This window comes from Lissotriton vulgaris, chromosome 3_1 (genome assembly GCF_964263255.1).
Source record: "Lissotriton vulgaris chromosome 3_1, aLisVul1.2, whole genome shotgun sequence".
In the NCBI taxonomy this organism is placed as follows: domain Eukaryota; kingdom Metazoa; phylum Chordata; class Amphibia; order Caudata; family Salamandridae; genus Lissotriton; species Lissotriton vulgaris.
In genome coordinates, this window is record NC_141689.1 from 617,291,566 (window position 1) to 617,310,217 (window position 18,652).

The window sequence follows — 18,652 nt, forward strand, 5'->3', positions numbered from 1 at the left end:
TTGATTGTTTTTGTAGTTTCTTACTAGTGATTAATAAAAAGGTAGATATACTAAAATATATGGTAGTAAACGTATTAATTATTGTCTGTTCTTATGGAATAGAAGTGGTTGGGGAGTGCTTCTTTAGAAGAGATGTTTTTACAAATGTGTGAGAGATAAAAAAAATGAAAATGTGTGGTACATTTGTTCAAATGTGTACATATGACTATGTTGACATTAGTGAACTACATGTGATTATAAGTGATACTATTTGTCAGTCTGAGTCGCTGTAGTGGATATATGTAGGCGTTGAAGTGGGGGTGTGGCTTGGACAGCAATGGAGAGAGTTGCCTAAGTCCAGAGCTTCGCTACACCCAGGAATAATGAGACCAAAGCGCGAATCCGGTCTGCCAAACGAAGCTGCAAGTGGACCAGAAGTAATCTGAAACCCTGTGGAATAGATGCATATCGACCGTATCGTACAATAAGTACGACATAGCTGCAAAAAAGCTGACGTAAAGAAACAAACCCCCGACAGAGGAGGTAACAAAAATACCGGTGATGGTGTAAGAAGACGAGCAAGATGGCGACCCAATGAGAGCCCTGGGCGAAAGACCTTACCCGACCGGAGAGCCACCACCACAAGGTCAGTGCTCGACTCCCTCCATCTCCAGGCGGAATACCACCACTACCTAGACTCCAGTAAGGGACAAGCCAAGGACTTCAACAGCGCGCCAAAAACAAAACTGAACGGAACTACAGAGCATAGCCATCTTGGGGCGGTCAGGAAGCCAGACAGCTAGAACGCCGCCAGGAGGTCAGTGGCGCTAATCAGCTGCCCGGGTGGGCCAAACCCACCTAACAACAGTTACTACCTGAGCAACTAATAAAAAGGAGCGGACAATAGACACAGCAACGACGATAGCGCTCAGCCGTGACCACCGGAGTGCGAAACCGAAAGTAACATGTAACAAAGAGCACCGCCATCTTGATCAGACCCGCCCAGGAAAGAACAGCGCGAGCGTGGAGGCAACAGACTACCACAAAAGCACTCACAAAGGATCACCAGCAGCTGCCACGGGCACGACTAAAACAAGTAGAAATATACAGAAACAGCCACAATGGTAGCCATTAGCCTAGTTTCAGCAGAGGGGGAAACCTGATTGCCAGGGGGAAACCAAAAGCAATAAAAAGACGCTGCCATCTTGAGCAGACCCGCACGGTGAGGTACAACGCAAGCACAGATGAAACAAACACCAACGAGGCGCTAGCAGAGCCATACCAGCAGCCATTACCAGCGCAACAAAAAAAACAGGGAGAAAACAATAGAAACACTCAAGGCGGAAGAGCGCAGCCCAGGCCAGCGGAGGGTGAAACTCAAAGGGTCAGGAGGACGCCACCATCGTGAGCAGACCCATCCCGCAAACGGAGGCGAAACTAACAACCACAAACCAAAAGTAATAGTGAGCGCCACCATCTTGAGCAGACCTACTCAGTGGGAAGCAGCGAGAGCACAGTCAACGAATGCCATAACGGCACCTGCCTGACTGTACATGTTGGGGGAAACAATGCTTGCACACAGCAAGTAACTCTGGAGTTCACAGTGACCAGATAGGCAATGCCCGGAAGCATACCACAGCAACCTTGATCATTCAGCATCAAGTAAGTTCCATTTGAGAGCAGCTCAAACACTGGTTTAATCACTGCAGCGGGACTCCCTTTCATGTGGCAAGATAAGTTTGCTACTGACCCATTACAAGCTCCATGTAATGAAATGTCCTGGCACATGAGAGAACCGCTCAAAACGTTCTTGTATTTTGTACCACTTAGAAACACTTCTCAATCCCCACTCTGGCATCAAAATCTATATAGTAAATCTCAGGGTTCCTTAATGTAATCCTTACCCATTTTTTCATATTTGCCCGCCTGCCTCTGTTCAAGGCAATATTGAAACTGAAAAGTAGTGAGCAGTAGAGTTATGGGGCCATGGATAAGCCATTCAGTACACGGGACTTCAGCTACTGTAAATGGTAGTCAGTCCAGTATTTCAATATGCAGCATTGTATGTTTAGCTCCCCTTTGTGCCATTTAACCTGTTTATCTGTTAGATTATAGTTTTAGCTAGACATAAATTCAACAAAACAGTAAATGGTATATGTCTCTGAAGTGAAAAAAGGTTTAAAACAAACAAACCACCATATTAGCAACAGAACAATGAATATGCACTCATATATATATCAAAACCTTTGAATTTTATTATTCTGTATATAACATATTTTTTATATATTTTCATTTTTATATATAGAGTTCATTTACACCAAAAAGGTTATATATCCAGATTCAATGATAGATGTTAAGATGATGGAGGCAGTGCAGCAGGTGTCAACATGCCTTCATCAGGTAGCCGTCTATTGCAATCAAATTAATATGGTGGTTTGTTTGTCTTAAAACTTTTTTCACTTCAGAGACATATATCATTTACTGTTTTGTTGAATTTATGTCTAGCTAAAACTCTTTCCTTACTGGTTATTTTCCCTATGTTTAGCTAGTTAGTACATATAGGGGTCCCGTGCTTCCTAAATATTATCTGTTATATAATATTCAGAAAACAGAGACATACTGTTTATAAAACATCAAAGTGCAAAGCCTGCATGCAATAATTGCAGCATCTAGCTCAATAACATGATAGAATGTAATTGAGATTGCCCTTGTTGTAATATGACCAAATCTTGTTCTAGGATGTCTATGGCTGAAGACACAATGTTACCTAAATAATATATTCTGGAGGACAAAGTTGTTACTCCATTGTCTACCACAGCTAATGATTTTTCTTAGTTAATATGGTCTATTTACTGTATTCTCTCTGCGGGATTTTGTTGTGATATTTTCCAGATTCCATTATAGTAGGCATAAATGCCAGCATATATGAAATGTTTCTGACGTGTCTTTCTGGGAACTAATAAAACATCCTAAGATCCTTGTCTTGTGAGATTAAGGCTCAGTGTTGTTTCACTTCTGTGAGTATTGAGTGTTCTAGCCAACCAAGGAACAACTTCCCAACATTGTAGGATGTCATTACCCCAGGGTGCCCTCTTTGTACATAATGTGGGTCTGGCCTGTGGAAACTGTCCCCTTCGGTAGTACCCAAGAATCTCTTATGGCATATATGCGTGTCTAAAGACCAAACCCCCCATTCTTTCCAATTTGGGTCTGTTCTATTGCACTGTAAAATGTGGTTTACTGTTGCCCCTTCCTTTGTAGTTGAATTTTGCCACTCCTGTGTTGGAGTTAGAAACCGAGGTGTGTTAAGGTCCTGTGTCTAGGCTAATCCAAGACAGGAGTTCTGTTGCAGAGTTTTGTTTAGAAATATCATCTTCTGTGGAAAGAGGCATGCTCTGAAAAGGGCTTCTGTTCCCTGTACTTTCCAGTCCCTATATCCCCAGACCGATCAAGACTATTGTATCCTTCCATAGGTCAAAACCCTGTTCAGACAGTCTGGCAATAAAGGAAGCAGTGTAAACATGTTTGGTGTTAGTCAGCATGATTTTCAGTGCTGATGTCGGTGTAATCTTATAATAATATGAGGTCGGATCTGTGGTGTTAAACCCTGAAAGTATGCAAATTTCTGTGCAAAGGTATGCAAACTACTCTTTGGTGGTGTAGGGCAATGCTCGCACTGATGGTACTCAAAAACATTTCTAGGTAAAAAAGATTTGTGCAGAAAATGAGGACCATAATGTTGGTAACAGTACAAATTGTCTAGTGTGAATTTCCTTCTAGCATTTCAGTATTCGATAATGCAGGATTTTTTTCTAAAGAAGACATGTTATTAATAGTTTCAGTGTCCCAATCATTAGAAAAGTACTGGAGGTAATGATATCACTTAATGAAATTTTAAATAAATGAGAAATGTTTTAAAGTTCTGTAGAGCTGAATATATCAAAATCAACCTTGTCCCAAACTATACTGTCCGATATAGGAACTGCTATGATGTTCACTGGTGACAAGTCTCTTTGTTCACGATAAGAGGATTGATGTGGTTTTAAAATCAAGTTAACCTTTTGGGCTGTAGAGTTTTGCTGAAGGTATTGTCCAATAATAAGCATGCTAAATGTTATAACTAAGCCTAGCTAGAAAAGAAAAAACAGTATTCCAGTAATTACCCAGAGTTCTACCCAAGAAAATACCAGGTATGTCTTTTAAAGAAAGTGAAGAAAGTTCTTGATTTGTTGCTTGAGTGATTTGTGGGCTGGCATTGTTTCAGGTTCTCTTGGATCCAAAAAAAACGTATCAATGTTCATGAAGTAGCCAGAGGCAAATCGATAAATTATTGGAATTGCATCGGGATTTGTTGAAATTGTGTTTTGCCCTGATTGAAGCATGTTGATGTTGACGGCTGTATTTGGTCTAATTGCAACTTGGGTGTTGCTTTGAGCTGGATTTTGAGGTTGAACTTTGGGTTCAAGAGGAATGAGTTTCATAGCATTGTTGCATAGTCCACCGCTCTGTACAAGAGGCCCTTCAAACGTGATGAGTCTTTTTGTTTAAACTTCTTGGATTATAGCGAGAGGAGGGAATCTGCTACTGTGGAGTCCACAATGCCTACTATTTAGTGTTGGCCACATAGTGTGGTTTGATTAAGACAATTGAGACAAATATTTTCTCCTTTTTCCCAGCAAGAAGCAGCAAAAGTACAATTCTTGTTCCTTGTACTGCTAGGACCGGCACAGGCTTTCTGTAGGATGGTCCAAAGCTTTATTGTCCGCTATTTTCTCTCTGACCACATCCCCGATTTTTGGGATCCAGACTGGTCTTGCCATGACTGCCTTGACTTCCCCAGTGGTGGTCTGTTTTATTAGGACATTACTTTGTCTTGTCTTGGATTCATTTAGAACCTGTAAAACAGCCAAACAATCATGGATATCAAATCGTTTCCCATCCGCCACTGCACCTTCAAAATCAAAGTCAAATACCCACATTCTCGGCCCAAATAGGACCTCATATGAGTTGACACCCCCTAGAGAACTTCTTGGCTGGTTATTGAGGGCTCTGTGGACCCCATTTAAGGGTAATAGGCCTTTGTCCATACTTTCCATGGCCTCTTTGTCAGCCCAAGAGCTAAACGCTGGGCCACGGTCAGAATGTAACGTGCCAACTGCGTATGTCCTTATAAAGACTTGCAAATCTTTGATAATAGTTTGAGCATCAGCTGTGCGCTGAGGCCAAACCCTTAGGAATCTGTAGCATGAATCTACTGCCACCATGATATACTTGTAAGCCCTATCAGATTGTAAGGGGCAGCAGTGGCCCAAATAAACACATGCAAGAGGTTATCACATTTCAAGACATATTCTTAGTTTGTTTTGTTGTTCCTGGCCCCCAATAGCGCTGTTTCAATAATGAAATAGTCGCTGTAATGCCTGTGTGCACAGATCCCAAACCCTTGTGTTCTGCTAGTATTAAACCTTGCCTCTGATCCATATTTGGTATTACTCTATCCCCCACTCCAGGAATCTGAGCATATAGAATGTTGTGTGCATCTAACGTGTAGGAGTACTTGAGCTCAAATATTTTAGGTAATGTTGAGCTGCCCTTGCATGAAGCAATGACAGCCACCATTATGTCACCTTCCATTCTTGTTTTAGAGCGAGTTATTGCAGCTACGGATGCCGTGTGTACAGCCCCCTTTGCAGCTTCATCAGTCGATGAATTCCCTTCAACGTGGATGCCATCACACTGATGACTCAATGTGTGTATCACGTAGGATGTCGCATCCATTGAGGCTGACATTGTAAAAACACAAGTAGAAATTGATGCCATGGCAGCTTCTATAGACTCAAACTTAGCCTCATCGCTGCTGGACATATTCCCCTCTGGTGCTGAGGATCAATGATAATGGGTGTGGTCATGACGGAACGGTTCCGTCATCAGCACAGCTCCACTGTGCCTCATGACGGAACCGTTCCGTCATGAGCATCGAAGGGGCTAAACTCAAACTTAACACCATTTCAGGATACGTTGCTTGTCTTAAAAGCGCAGTTGCGTTCAGTTTTGGGCAAGAGAGTGCAACAAAGATGGGAGCCCAGCAAATTAACCCATTTCCAATATGCGGAAGGGGCAGGGAAATTGTTGGCTTGGAAGGCTAAAGCAGATCAGGTCCACAATAATATTGCGTCAATAGCCACAAGTAACTCTATAATTTCTTCCGATGAGGGTATAAGACTAGCCTTTAGAGAGTTTGTCCAGGAGATATATCACGAATATAAAACCATCAATCCCGAAACAGTTAAGCATTGGCTGAATAAGATCAGCCTTCCGGCCCTTTCTGCTGAGCAGAGTATCCTTTTGGATAGCGAGATTTCTGAGGAAGAGGTCAGGGTAGCCATCCATAGTGGTAAGAAAGGAAAGCGGCAGGACCTGATGGCCTGCCGGTAGAACATTTTAAATTATTAGAACAGGAAATAACATCACCTCTTGCCACTTTATTCAATCTAATATTGCAGAGTGGACAGCCTCCCCATGAATCTTGGAATGGTGCTTCCATTACCCTTATCCTGAAACCAGGTAAGCCAGCCACAAATTGTGGGTCTTATAGACCAATTTCAATTTTAAATGTAGATTATAAGATCTTTGCTACTGTTTTGGCAAGGAGGCTGGCAGGGGTGGCTCCCGATCTGCTACATCAGGATCAAAAGGGGTTCGTAAAGGGGCGCCAGCTTTACGAATTAACATATGATCTAATAGGTGCCATCGATATGGCTACAACTGCGTCCCTTCCCCTGGTTGTTGTAACGTTGGATGCCACCAAGGCCTTCGACAGGGTAAATAGGATTTACCTGTCGGAGGCCTTGGCTAAGTTCAACATTGGGGGGGCTTTCCGGCGAACCATTTGCCTTTTATGTCAGAAACCTACTGCTCGGGTTTTGGTTAATGGTGTCCTATCGGACCCCTTTAACATCTCTAGGGGAGGAGACAGGGCTGCCCACTCTCCCCTCTCCTATTTGATCTGTATATTGAGCCCCTCGCTCAATGCTTGCGGGATAATATTATTATCAAGCCATTTTCTTATAGGGGATGGGAGAGGAAGGTAGCCCTCTATGCGGACAATGTACTTATCCTTTCCCCAGATGCACAATCCGCACTTCCAGCAGTATTGGAAGTAGCACAAGGGTTTGGAGAAGTATCTGGGTATGAGGTAAATGCCTCAAAAACTGAGATTTTAATCTGGAATGATGACCACTGTGAAATTAGTATCCAGCCAGGTTCTTCTTTATGTTATCCTGGCTTGACTATCACAAAGGATCTGAATCAGTTAATAGCCTCTAACTTCTCCTCAGTAGCAAAGCACTGTCGGCAGTTAATGCGATCTTGGGCTCATTTACCGTTATCCCTTTTGGGGAGAGTAAATCTGATCAAAATGACCTTTTTACCCAAAGTTTCCTTTTTATTTAACACGATTCCTCTTTATTTATATCCTTCCGTGATAGCAAAGCTGCAGGCTGATATCTCTTCCTTTATCTGGAACGGGCACCTTCCAAGAATTGCCTGGAAGAAACTCAGGAGGCGTAGAGAGAAGGGAGGGTTGGTTGCTCCAGACCTGCAGAAGTACCCCTGGGCGTTTCAACTATCTCATGCCCAATTGCTTTTAAAGATGCCTGTTGATTCTTGAGTTGGTTCTCTGCTCTCGGCTTTGCTAGATGGGGAAGGTCTTAGCCAGTCAGGTTTTTTGTTTAAATTTGCCAGCCAAATGTTTAAAAAAAAAATCTAATTGAAGCTTCTGAAGGCTTTATAAAAACTTGGGTAAAATGAATGGTTAACCTAAAAATTAGCAACTATGGCAGTAGGACACCCCTTTGGGATCTTCCATAGAGTCCCTTGTGGTTGTGTGATAGTTTGGTGACCCCGCTTAAAGAAGCAGGGTTGGTAGTGTGAGGAGACTTATTCTCGTAGGGTAGTCTGCTTCCGTGGGAGTGCCTGAGAAGCAGAATAGGTCCCAACCTTTCACGGTTTAAATATATGCAAATGGCCAGTTAGACTCATTCCTTCCTTGCTCGACCATCTCTGGCAAATAGGTTCCCTATTGGAGGCTATAGTCATCTAGTATCCCAGTTGGTAGATAATCCACCGGCCCAAAAAGAAGTCTCCCTTTGGTATAATCTGATCCTGGAGGAACTTGTTGGTGACTTCTTACTACCAGACCAGCTTTGGGGAACTATTTTGTTATGACAGAACGTAGAAGAGCTGTGGAAAACCTCATGTAAAGTCCTATGGGATCTCGTTAAGCCGGCATGGTTACGCAGGAATTATCTGTGGTTTGTCCTAAATGTGGACTGCCTGCAGCTTCGGATGCCCATATGTTCTTCGAATGCCCTTGTCTAGCTCTCTTTTGGGATACTATATGCCACACTCTTTCAGAATCACTAGGAAAGCAAATAATCTTGGATCTTTCTACTGTCATTTTTGGGGTCTCGGCTGATGATCAAGGGCCAGCAAAAAGTCTTCTGTTTTATTCCATCCTTCTTGCCCGCAGAGAGATTTGCAGAAAGTGGAAAGATCCTATTTCTCCTTCATTCATTGATTGGCAGATATCAGTACTGCAAGTCTCTAGAATAGAGCTGGCAAGATCCGGTAACCCAGCTAAGAGAGCATTTTGGCACCAGTTGGTTTGGAATCATTGAGTCGACGTTTTTTTTTTTCCCCGGTCCAATGATTTTACACCTGTGGTGCTATTGAACCTGCAGAGCCTGGATATATCATCTGGGATATATTGGTTGTACTTGCACTTTTAGCTGGCTAAGTTTGTGTTTTTCGCATTTTCCGGTTTCTTATTTGTTGGTCTCTAAGGTTACAACAGTTCTGAGGGTATTTGGTTCCTTGATAGTCTTGTGTAAACATGCCCTGCCAGGTTCTTAACCTGTGACAGATCGTTGTACTCCAGACGGTGGCTTTACTCAAAACCAAGGTGGTAAATGAGGACAAAAAAAAACAAAAAAAAAACAACAAAACTATTAGTGTGGGGAATTTGTGATACGTATTCATGAGTGCCAGTATCAGTGCTTTCAAATCTGCCAACTGAGCCATGCAATCTTCTAGAGATTGTGTTTTGGTGCAACTTGGATAGAACTTTCCATCCTGCATGCAACCTTTAACAATAGCAAATGCTGCGCTATATTGTTGCTTACTCCCTATGGCCGGTTGAGCAGATCCGTCAGTGTAAATAATATATTCATACTTATCCAGAGGCAAGAGTTCATTTGATAGATAATATTCTTGCTTGTATTGCAGGAATGTTTGTGTTTTTAGACGGATCAAATCTGTATTCAACGTCTGTTGCAGTAAGAGAATTAGCACATTGTATCCATCTTGGATGTAAAGCCTTTGCATTTGGAATGCTAGCCTTTGTAACAGCTTCTAAAACCGGTACCGAAGTAATGACTATTGTTCGTTTCCCCGGAGCCAGTGCTCTTTCTCTTGCTACAGCGTTCTGAACTGCTTTCAGCATTTTTTTCTGTTGAAGTGAAACGCATTTCTGCGTTTGTATACAAATGAGATTTGTACACGATTGGTACCGTTTCCCCTTTACTGAAGGTTAAGTATGTGTACCCGCATTGACCCTCTATTACACAGATCATCAAGTTGCGTACATTTAAGTTTTTGGAGGTTGGAGCTGGGCACACTTTTCTAAAAAGTTAGCTGCTAGGCTTTTCCCTTCACTTGAAAGTTTGTATACTAGAAACAGGACACTGATGTGGGCTATTTTTGATTTTTTTTAAGTTAAATTTGTAGCTCTCAGAAGTGAATCCCATAATAATGGTGTTCACCCTGGCCAAGTGCCTCTTTAAGTCATCGTCCTTCAGATACATATCATCTACATAGGACAATGCTTTTTCATCAAAATTCTGGAGAAACTCAGTTACTCTTGCTGAGAATATCCCCGGGCTATTCTACTACCCCTGGGGAAGACAACAAAATTGTCGCTCAGACCCTAACAGCAAGAATGAGGTCAAATACCTGCTCTCAGGTGCTATATTTACGCTGAAAAATCCATTTGAGATATCACATGTTGTTTTGTATTTTTTCCGCACAATGTTATTCATTAATGCAGCGAATGTCTTTGTGCAAGTGTTTAAATGTCTGTAATCTAAGACTAGACAATATGAATTTTCTGGTTTTGATACTTTAAACAAAGGATTGTTCATTGGTGAGGTGCAATTTTCGATCACCTCTTGGTATTCAAGTTGATCTAAGATCTCACTGACCAATTTTTTAGCTTCTTGCTTTATAGGGTATTTTCTCTGAGCATTTGGTGAAACGTTTAACAGGATCACATGGTGGGTTGACTCTTCATCCCACCCTGCATGATTTATATACAATGCTGGAACTAGGGCTACTGCCCACTCGCATGCATATGCATGTTTAAGATGTATGGGAATGAGGTTGGAAAATGCTAGAAAAATTACGTTTTGCCCTCTAGGGCACTCCATAATGAATGCTGGTGGCCAAACTAATTCTGCTAATAGGATGTCATAAACATATGACAGATTTTCCCAAAAGAGACATTTAACTTTCCTAGGCTTGTCCCCCTCCATTTGGAGTGTTCTTTCATGTAACTTATGTGGGATGCTCACCCTTTGTCTGGTGTTTCCACCGTGATGTAATCATTCAACTTCGGTGTCACCAGAAATTTCTTCAGGTTCTGGCGAGCTATTGTTACTTCTGTTGCACTGTCGAGCATCGTCAGAGCCCATTCCCCATTCAAAAGTTACATCCTCAGAATTCTAGGCATGTCTGATCTTCAGACCTGCAACTTTCTTTTTCTTAAATTGAGGTTTTGATTTTGGCTTGTCTTCTTGGAAGTTTAGTCTTGAGTGAGCTGCTCGTCTCTGGACTTTGTACGCTCTTCGGTGTGTTCTTACCGTCCTTCTCTCTCTGAGGTTTTCATCGAGCCCTGAAAGGAACGAGAGGAACGTAGATCAGTATCCTGTTACCAGTCAGGTTTCCTTATATTATCCCTATTCCTAGGATTATACCTCTTTTTAGAGACTCCTGTGGAGGAGATCTACCTCAGGACTGAGATCTCTTTTCTGTACAGTTGTATTGTTTTTCATTATCCCACATCATTTTTAGAAGAAGCTGGGTCCGCTTAGAAGTGTCCTTTTCAGGACTGCCCATCAGTTGTGATTTTAAAGCTTTCCCACCCAAACTGTCCCTGCCTAATTCTGCATATGCAGTTTCGATAATTTTGGGCAGTTTGTGTTGTTGATCCAATGGACCAAACTCCCTAGGCGTTGGTAGATTGCCACTGAAGCTGCTTCCCCTTTAATATTAGCTAACATCATGGCTGATACCTCGTCGTAGGCATTTAATAACTTCATCCCCAAATTTAGAGTAGGCTCTGTTCTGTACTCATTTTGTGTTTGTCTCAATACATCCGGTATCACTGCTATTGAAGGAATACCATGTGTTCTGGTGTGTATGGCAGCAAGGACTGTACCCCAAGTGGTACAATCCTCTAACTGTGGTGTTATCCCATGGGCAAGCAGATTGTTAACATTCTGGGGCCGATTCCGATTCAGTAAAATCCCTTAGAAATAGCCGTACAGAGCATATTTCATGTACGAATCGTACCCTTAAATGGCCCCTTACGTACGATGAAGTACGATTCGGACCCAAAGCAGATCTCCGTACGAATCGTACAAAAGACCATACGACTTAAAAATCCATACGAATCGCATTCAGAACAAGCAGTACGCGACGTCCGTACGGATCGAAGCAGTATTTTCCGACCCAGCAAGTACGATCCGTCTCATCAACACTCCGTATGACTCTTTTTCTACGGGAGCTCAAAACGTTCGGAAAAGCAGATTTTGACTTGAACCGTGTACGAAACGGACCCCCCGGGTCCGGTGAGTACATTCCATGATTGCAGGGGTACGGTGCGTAGGGGTATGGTGCGTACACCCCATGATTGGATAGATACGGTGCGAAGGGGTACGGTACGTACACCCCATGATTGCAGGGGTACAGTGCGTATGTGATTGTGTGGCTCTCCATACGCATCGCTCATACGCGACGTTTTCTGTACAAATCGTGTTCTCATTCCCCGTCCGGATCGTACTTCTCGGGTTGTATAGCATGTTTACAATTCGCACAGTTCACTGTGAAGGTCCATGTCGTACGGATTTTCCCTTGCTTTTCGTATGGTTCGCAATGATTCGGTCGTATATATTTCAAACGAATCGTACTACGCGATTCGGACAGAATTGTATGAGTCGTACAGATTTGATTCGGTCGTACAATTGGTGTACCGAATCGGAATCGACCCCTCTGTGTTTTTTTTTAATGTGGTACTATTTGGGGATACGGCCTCGAGAGTTATTTTCTGAGCTACCCAGAATGGTATTTGTTCATGTTTCGTGGGCATTTTGCTCATTACCACATGTAATGTTTGTGGAGTTATTTTAAAAGCTGTACCCTGAGATTGAGTTCAATTTGTTGCAACTGTTGTTGGTTGTACTGTAAAAGTCCTCATGTGTCAGGTTTCTGTAGATTCTAAATAAATGTTTGTGTTTTAGTGTGAGTAAGTTTGGTTGTGATATTGTATCAATGTCAGGATGTGGTGTGTAGGCTGATAATATTGGCCATATTGCCCCTTCTCCTCTGAGTGGGCCTAATCTTACTCTGTGTGTTAAGTGGGGTAGGGAGCCTTTAAACCAGTGAAAATATTCATTGTACATGAGTGGAACTTCTATGTTCTCGCAAGGACCATATTCCACGGGTGCATCTCCCTGTGTGTAAGAGTGAAATGTGTGTGTTCTAGCATCTACTTCTGGGGATGTAACCTACTAATAGAATCCTCTGTTTTGTTTGATTGTGTGCCTCAATCACAAAGGCTACTGGGCCACCCCTTGCTATTAAACCATGTTCTAGTAGTTTCATGGTGATTCTTTGTTTAGCATGCTTAACTGCTTCCCTGTAGCTGACCCACACTCCATTGCGGGCGACCTGTCTAGCAGGGATTTCTGCTCATATACAGAACTGTGCATAGAGACTTGGAACCTCAGTGAATTAGGGTGAGCCAAAACTAACCTCATCATCCAAAATCTTCTACCAGACTAGCTATCAGTGTCTCATTGGTACTTACAAACCTTAATGATTTAGACAACCCAGAACATGGACTTAGAACACCTCAGGTAACGTGGAACACATGAACACTCTTTCGTTATACTAACATATCAATCCAGAACGAGGAGTCAATTATGACACGTGCGAGTTTGAAATGTTTATTTATAATGCAGTGTTCTCAAACGCAGTACCTTAGCTAGTACAAGCAAACATATTATAAGGAACAAGGTTAACAGCATGGTTACTATTCCATAAAATGCAAAAAGTGAAAGCATGTTAAAATGCTAAAGGAAACTGGTCTAAATAGAACCTCAGCTAGTATAATATATTATATCTACAGAAGGTCTCTTTGGGTTTAGTAGGGCGGGACCATACCTTTAGGTTCAGCAGAAATGGATCACATCATCTCCTGCATCAACTCTCTGCATAAGGATATTCATCAAGTGTGTGTCTCCTGCTTTGCGCAGTGCATTATTAATCGCGCCTAAACCCAAAGTTGGCCACAGCTGCATCCATATTATGTCTACTCTGTGCGCTGATCAATCCAAACAATAAGCGCTGTGTTGAAACAACCTTGAAGGCCTCGGCACTCACTGTACAGACATAGCTTACTAAGCAAAGCTGATATTAAAAGCAAACATGTTATTCTCGTGTATAGCAAAATTCCTAACTAGGCGAAAAGCTGTAATAACAAAAAGTGTCGTGTGCAGAGGCAGCAGAAAAGGAAAAACGGCGTTTAAACTTCTAACCAGCCCATGCTAACTTAACACAGTGCAAAGGTGAAACCAATACACAAGACACCCTCCCTTTGATACGAGCACTGATAGGACAATTATGAAGGGACACATTTTGGAACGCAGAGTTCAAGTTCGATAGTTCAAACACAAGTCTCTAATTTGGCACTTAAAAAATCTAAGAGAAAAAAATATAATAGTTGTGAAAAAAACTCAGTATTAGACATTGATAAAGGCAATAGGCAAGCGTTTCAAAAAAAATCTGAGAGTCCACAAAAAAAAAATCCAATAATCCGACGAGATGTTTAGGTCAAAAAACCAAGACTGCAAACACTGTTCATCCTAATAATGAATATGCAAAATATGAAGCAACAGCCTTCAACAGGAAGTCACTGTTATCATCTTAAAATAGATCAGCCATCCAATTCAACAAAGGGAAAGAACATAAATGCTCTTCGATTACCGGAGCCTCTTGCACCATCAGAGGACAACTCGGTGGTATCTCAAGGAAACTGCGAGCCAAGAACTCTTGCGCCGCTGCGAACACATTCCAACGACCCAGTATACCATGCATCGCTGCAAAGGCCATATTCCCTCCATCAGAACAAAACAATTCATGAGTAACTAAGGGACTCATAAGTTGATTATAATCCGCATCGGGAGACACCGTATTGCAGAGACACAAATCCAGGGCCCATTCGAAGTCGCAACTCAGGCAATGGAAAACAGGCTGAACGCATGTAAAGTAGGAAAATCGAAACGATAATCCATAAGCTGCACTCAGTGTAGCAAGAGGCAGCGCACCATAGTACTCAAGCATCCGGGCGCGAAGGATCCCTAGCCGAGACAGCCCGTCTTGTAACACAGGATGTGCATCCATTTTGAAATAGACAGAACAGTAATAGCACGCCAGCAGCAAGAACCAGTAGCAAGAGAAATGCACCAAACAGGCTTGAGAAAATAGAATGGAAGAAAGCTGGAATGACCCCGAAAATCTTTTGGAAAAAAGTCACTAAGCCACTGCTTACTACTTTAAAAAAGTGAGCCACCCCGAAGTGGAGGACACATTGAAGATAGTGTGAATTAACTCACCGAATTGCAAGGGCAAATCAGTATTTAATAAGGCATGCACTTCTGTGCGGGTGTTAGCCATGTGAAGGACAAATGTTTCACAAGCAGATGTGAGGGCAACTTCTTTTTGGGACAATAGAGCTCTTATGCGACTCATCTTATTGAACTCTGCTTTCAAGGTCGGAATCTTAGGCCTGATGGAAACATCAAGTTTCCCCTGCGGGGGTGGCTACATTACATTCTTGCAACAAACTACACAATCACTGACTGTAACGACATAAGCAATCCTTTTTATTAACCCACAACAATCCTCATTTTTTAAAAGTAAATAACTCCCGTTAGCCAGCAATGTGAATGTGGAAACTATTGCAGGCACGGGTGTACCTTTCAAAACACAGGCTAAATTGGCCTCGTTTTGGTTGCAAGAGCCATGTAAATGGATATGTCAACACATTAAGGAATGATCCGTTGTGTTTTAGTGCATTCTTCACCATTCAAATAAACTTCTCTACCCTCCCTAAGGCATCTATATGTAAAAGATGAGATAAGAACTTCCAATAGGCTTGTATCTGCCAATGGCAATGTATTTCACACAATTTTTAAATTAGAAAAAAGGAAACGGTAGAGTTAATAAACTGGGAATGAGCCATGTAGCAGCATTTGCTTCTGCCACAGAAAAAGGTAAAAGGCTCTAACCTCTCAATGTGTAACATGGAAAAAGAAGCATTCTTCATTAATAGTAAGCGTTGCTTGTCAGTCAAATTAAAAGGGGCAAATAAGTATGACGTATTCATGTAATGCCACGGCACTTTTCCTGCCTTAAGGGTCAGCAATGTCCATGCAAATTGCATAATGGAACGCAACTGATTCTGACCGTGGAACAAAGCATACACTTCATCTTGCACAATCTCTACAACAGATGACACAATATTATCTAATGGGGTGGGGTCGCACATTACTCACACACCGGCGCTGTCGCCCCTAAGGACTCTGGTCAATGTAGTAACGTGTTCGCGATGCACAATCTTTTGATCTTCTGCTATCCTCGCTGTCTTCGCCATCCCTGGACACGTGTTTCGGGGTATCACCCCTCGTCAGCAGGGATAGGCTGTGTTCCGGGGTTGCCGATGGCTGCCAAATATCTGCCAGGTTTAGTACCACTCAGGCGCGTAGGTGCGGGATCCCAGGCTTGTCAGCCAACTGCTCAAGGGAGCTTTAAAGTTACAAATGGTGGTGGGGTCGTACACTACTCACACACGAGTGGTGTCGCCCCTAAGGACTCTAGTCAATGTAGTAACGTGTTCGCGATGCATCATCTTTCGATCTTCTGCTATCCTCGATGTCTTTGCCATACCTGGAAACGTGTTTCGGGGTATCACCCCTCGTCAGCAGGGATAGGCCGTGTCCTGGGGTTGCCGATGGCTGCCAAATATCTGACAAGTTTAGTATCACTCAGGCGCGTAGGTGCGGGATCCCAGGGTTGTCAGCCAACTGCTCAAGGGAGGTTTAAAGTTACAAATGGGGGTGGGGTCGCACACTACTCACACACCGGCGGTGTCACCCCTAAGGACTCTGGTCAATGTAGTAACTTGTTTGCGATGCATCATCTTTCGATCTTCTGCTATCCTCGCTGTCTTCGCCATCACTGGACACGTGTTTCGGGTTATCACCCCTCATCAGCAGGGATAGGCTGTGTTCTGGGGTTGCCGATGGCTGCCAAATATCTGCCAGGTTTAGTACCATTCAGGCGAGTAGGTGCGGGTTCCCTGGCTCGTCAGCCAATTGCTCAAGGGAGCTTTAAAGTTACAAATGGGGGTGGGGTCGCACACTACTCACACACCGGAGGTCTCTCCCCTAAGGACTCTGGTCAATGTAGTAAAGTGTTTGCGATGCATCATCTTTTGATCTTCTGCTATCCTCGCTGTATTTGCCATCCCTGGACACGTGCTTCGGGGTAACACCCTTCGTCAGCAGGGATAGGCCGTGTTCTGGGGTTGCCGATGGCTGCCAAATATCTGTCAGGTTTAGTATTTATTTATTTATTTATTTCTTGCTATTTTTAAAGCGCGCAAATACCCATACGGGTGTCTCGGCGCTGTTGCTCAAGGAACTCTTACTCTATGAGAATGGTTAAACAGAGGAGAAAAGCCATGTCTTGAGGCTCTTTCGGAATTTAATGAGGGTGGGGGCAGTTTTGATGTGCAGTGGGAGGGTATTCCATAACTTGGCAGTAGCTGTAGTGAAGCACCTGTCTCCCCAAGTCGCTTTCTTTGTCCGAGGGACAGACAGCATGCAAGTAGTTGAGGATCGAAGTGTTCTGCGGTGCTCCAGAGGATGAAGAGCTATTTTTAGGAACTTAAGCCCTGGATAATTTAGGGTCTTGTAAGCTATACAAAGAGCCTTAAATTTTATTCGCTTTCTGATTGGAAGCCAGTGGAGTTCTTTGAGACGGTGGGATACTGAGGTGAATTTGGGGATTGAAAGTAAAATTCTTGCAGCCGGATTCTGGACGGTTTGGAATTTATTAAGGACTCCTTCCTGCGCATTGAGAAGCAAGGAATTGCAATAGTCCATTTTAGAGAACACCAGTGTACTGATGAGAGTTTTGCCCGCTGATTGAGGAAGATATGGGAGAAGTTTCTTGATTTTTTTAAGTATAAAGAATGCAGATGATGTCACAGTATTGGCGTGGTGATGGAAGGTCAGTTTGTTATCAAAGATAACTCCTAAGTTACGAACCTTAGTCACCGGTTCGGGGGGGGAACCCAACTCCGGTGGCCACCATTGAGGGGACCATGCTGGTTTCAAGCTCCCGAATGTCATCACCTCCGTTTTATCAGAGTTAAGCTTGAGGCAATTTGATGACATCCAGGAGCTTATTGCCTTCATACCTTCCCGGAAATTGGCTGCCACACTGGTTCCGTTGTCATGTACCGATAGCACTAGTTGCGTGTCATCGGCATATGTGGTCAATGCAATGCCATAAGATTTTATCACCCTCGCCAAGTCCGATACATAGATATTAAAAAGCGTCGGACTTAGCGAGGAACCTTGTGGGACTCCACATGGGAGAAAAAAGGTCTGGGAGGTGTAGTTACCCATTTTGACAATCTGTGGCCGATTGACGAGAAATGAGGCAATCAGGTCTTTGGCCGTTCCTCCTATTCCCAGGGCTGCGACACGGTCGATCAGAGTGATATGATCGACCGTGTCGAAGGCAGCGGAGAGATCTAGGAGTATCAAGACAGCTGATCCTCCCTTGTCCATAGTTGTTCTAATTTCATCAGCGGCTTTCAGTAGTGCCGTCTCAGTCCCATGTCCCTGCCTGAAACCGAACTGTACCACTCAGGCGCATAGGTGCAGGATCCCAGGCTCGTCAGCCAACTGCTCAAGGGAGCTTTAAAGTTACAAATGGGGGTGGGATCGCACACTACTCACACACCGGCGGTGTCGCCCCTTAGGACTCTGGTCAATGTAGTAACTTGTTCGCGATGCATCATCTTTTGATCTTCTGCTATCCTCGCTGTCTTCGCCATCACTGGACTCGTGTTTCTGGATATCACCCCTCATCAGCACGGATAGGCCATGTTCTGGGGTTGCCGATGGCTGCCAAATATCTGCCAGGTATAGTACCACACAGGTGCATAGGTGCGGGATCCCAGGCTCGTCAGCCCGCTGCAGAACCGCCGATCTAATGGTGTATCCTTTGCAGATGAAGTAGAATAAGAGTTGACTATGGAACA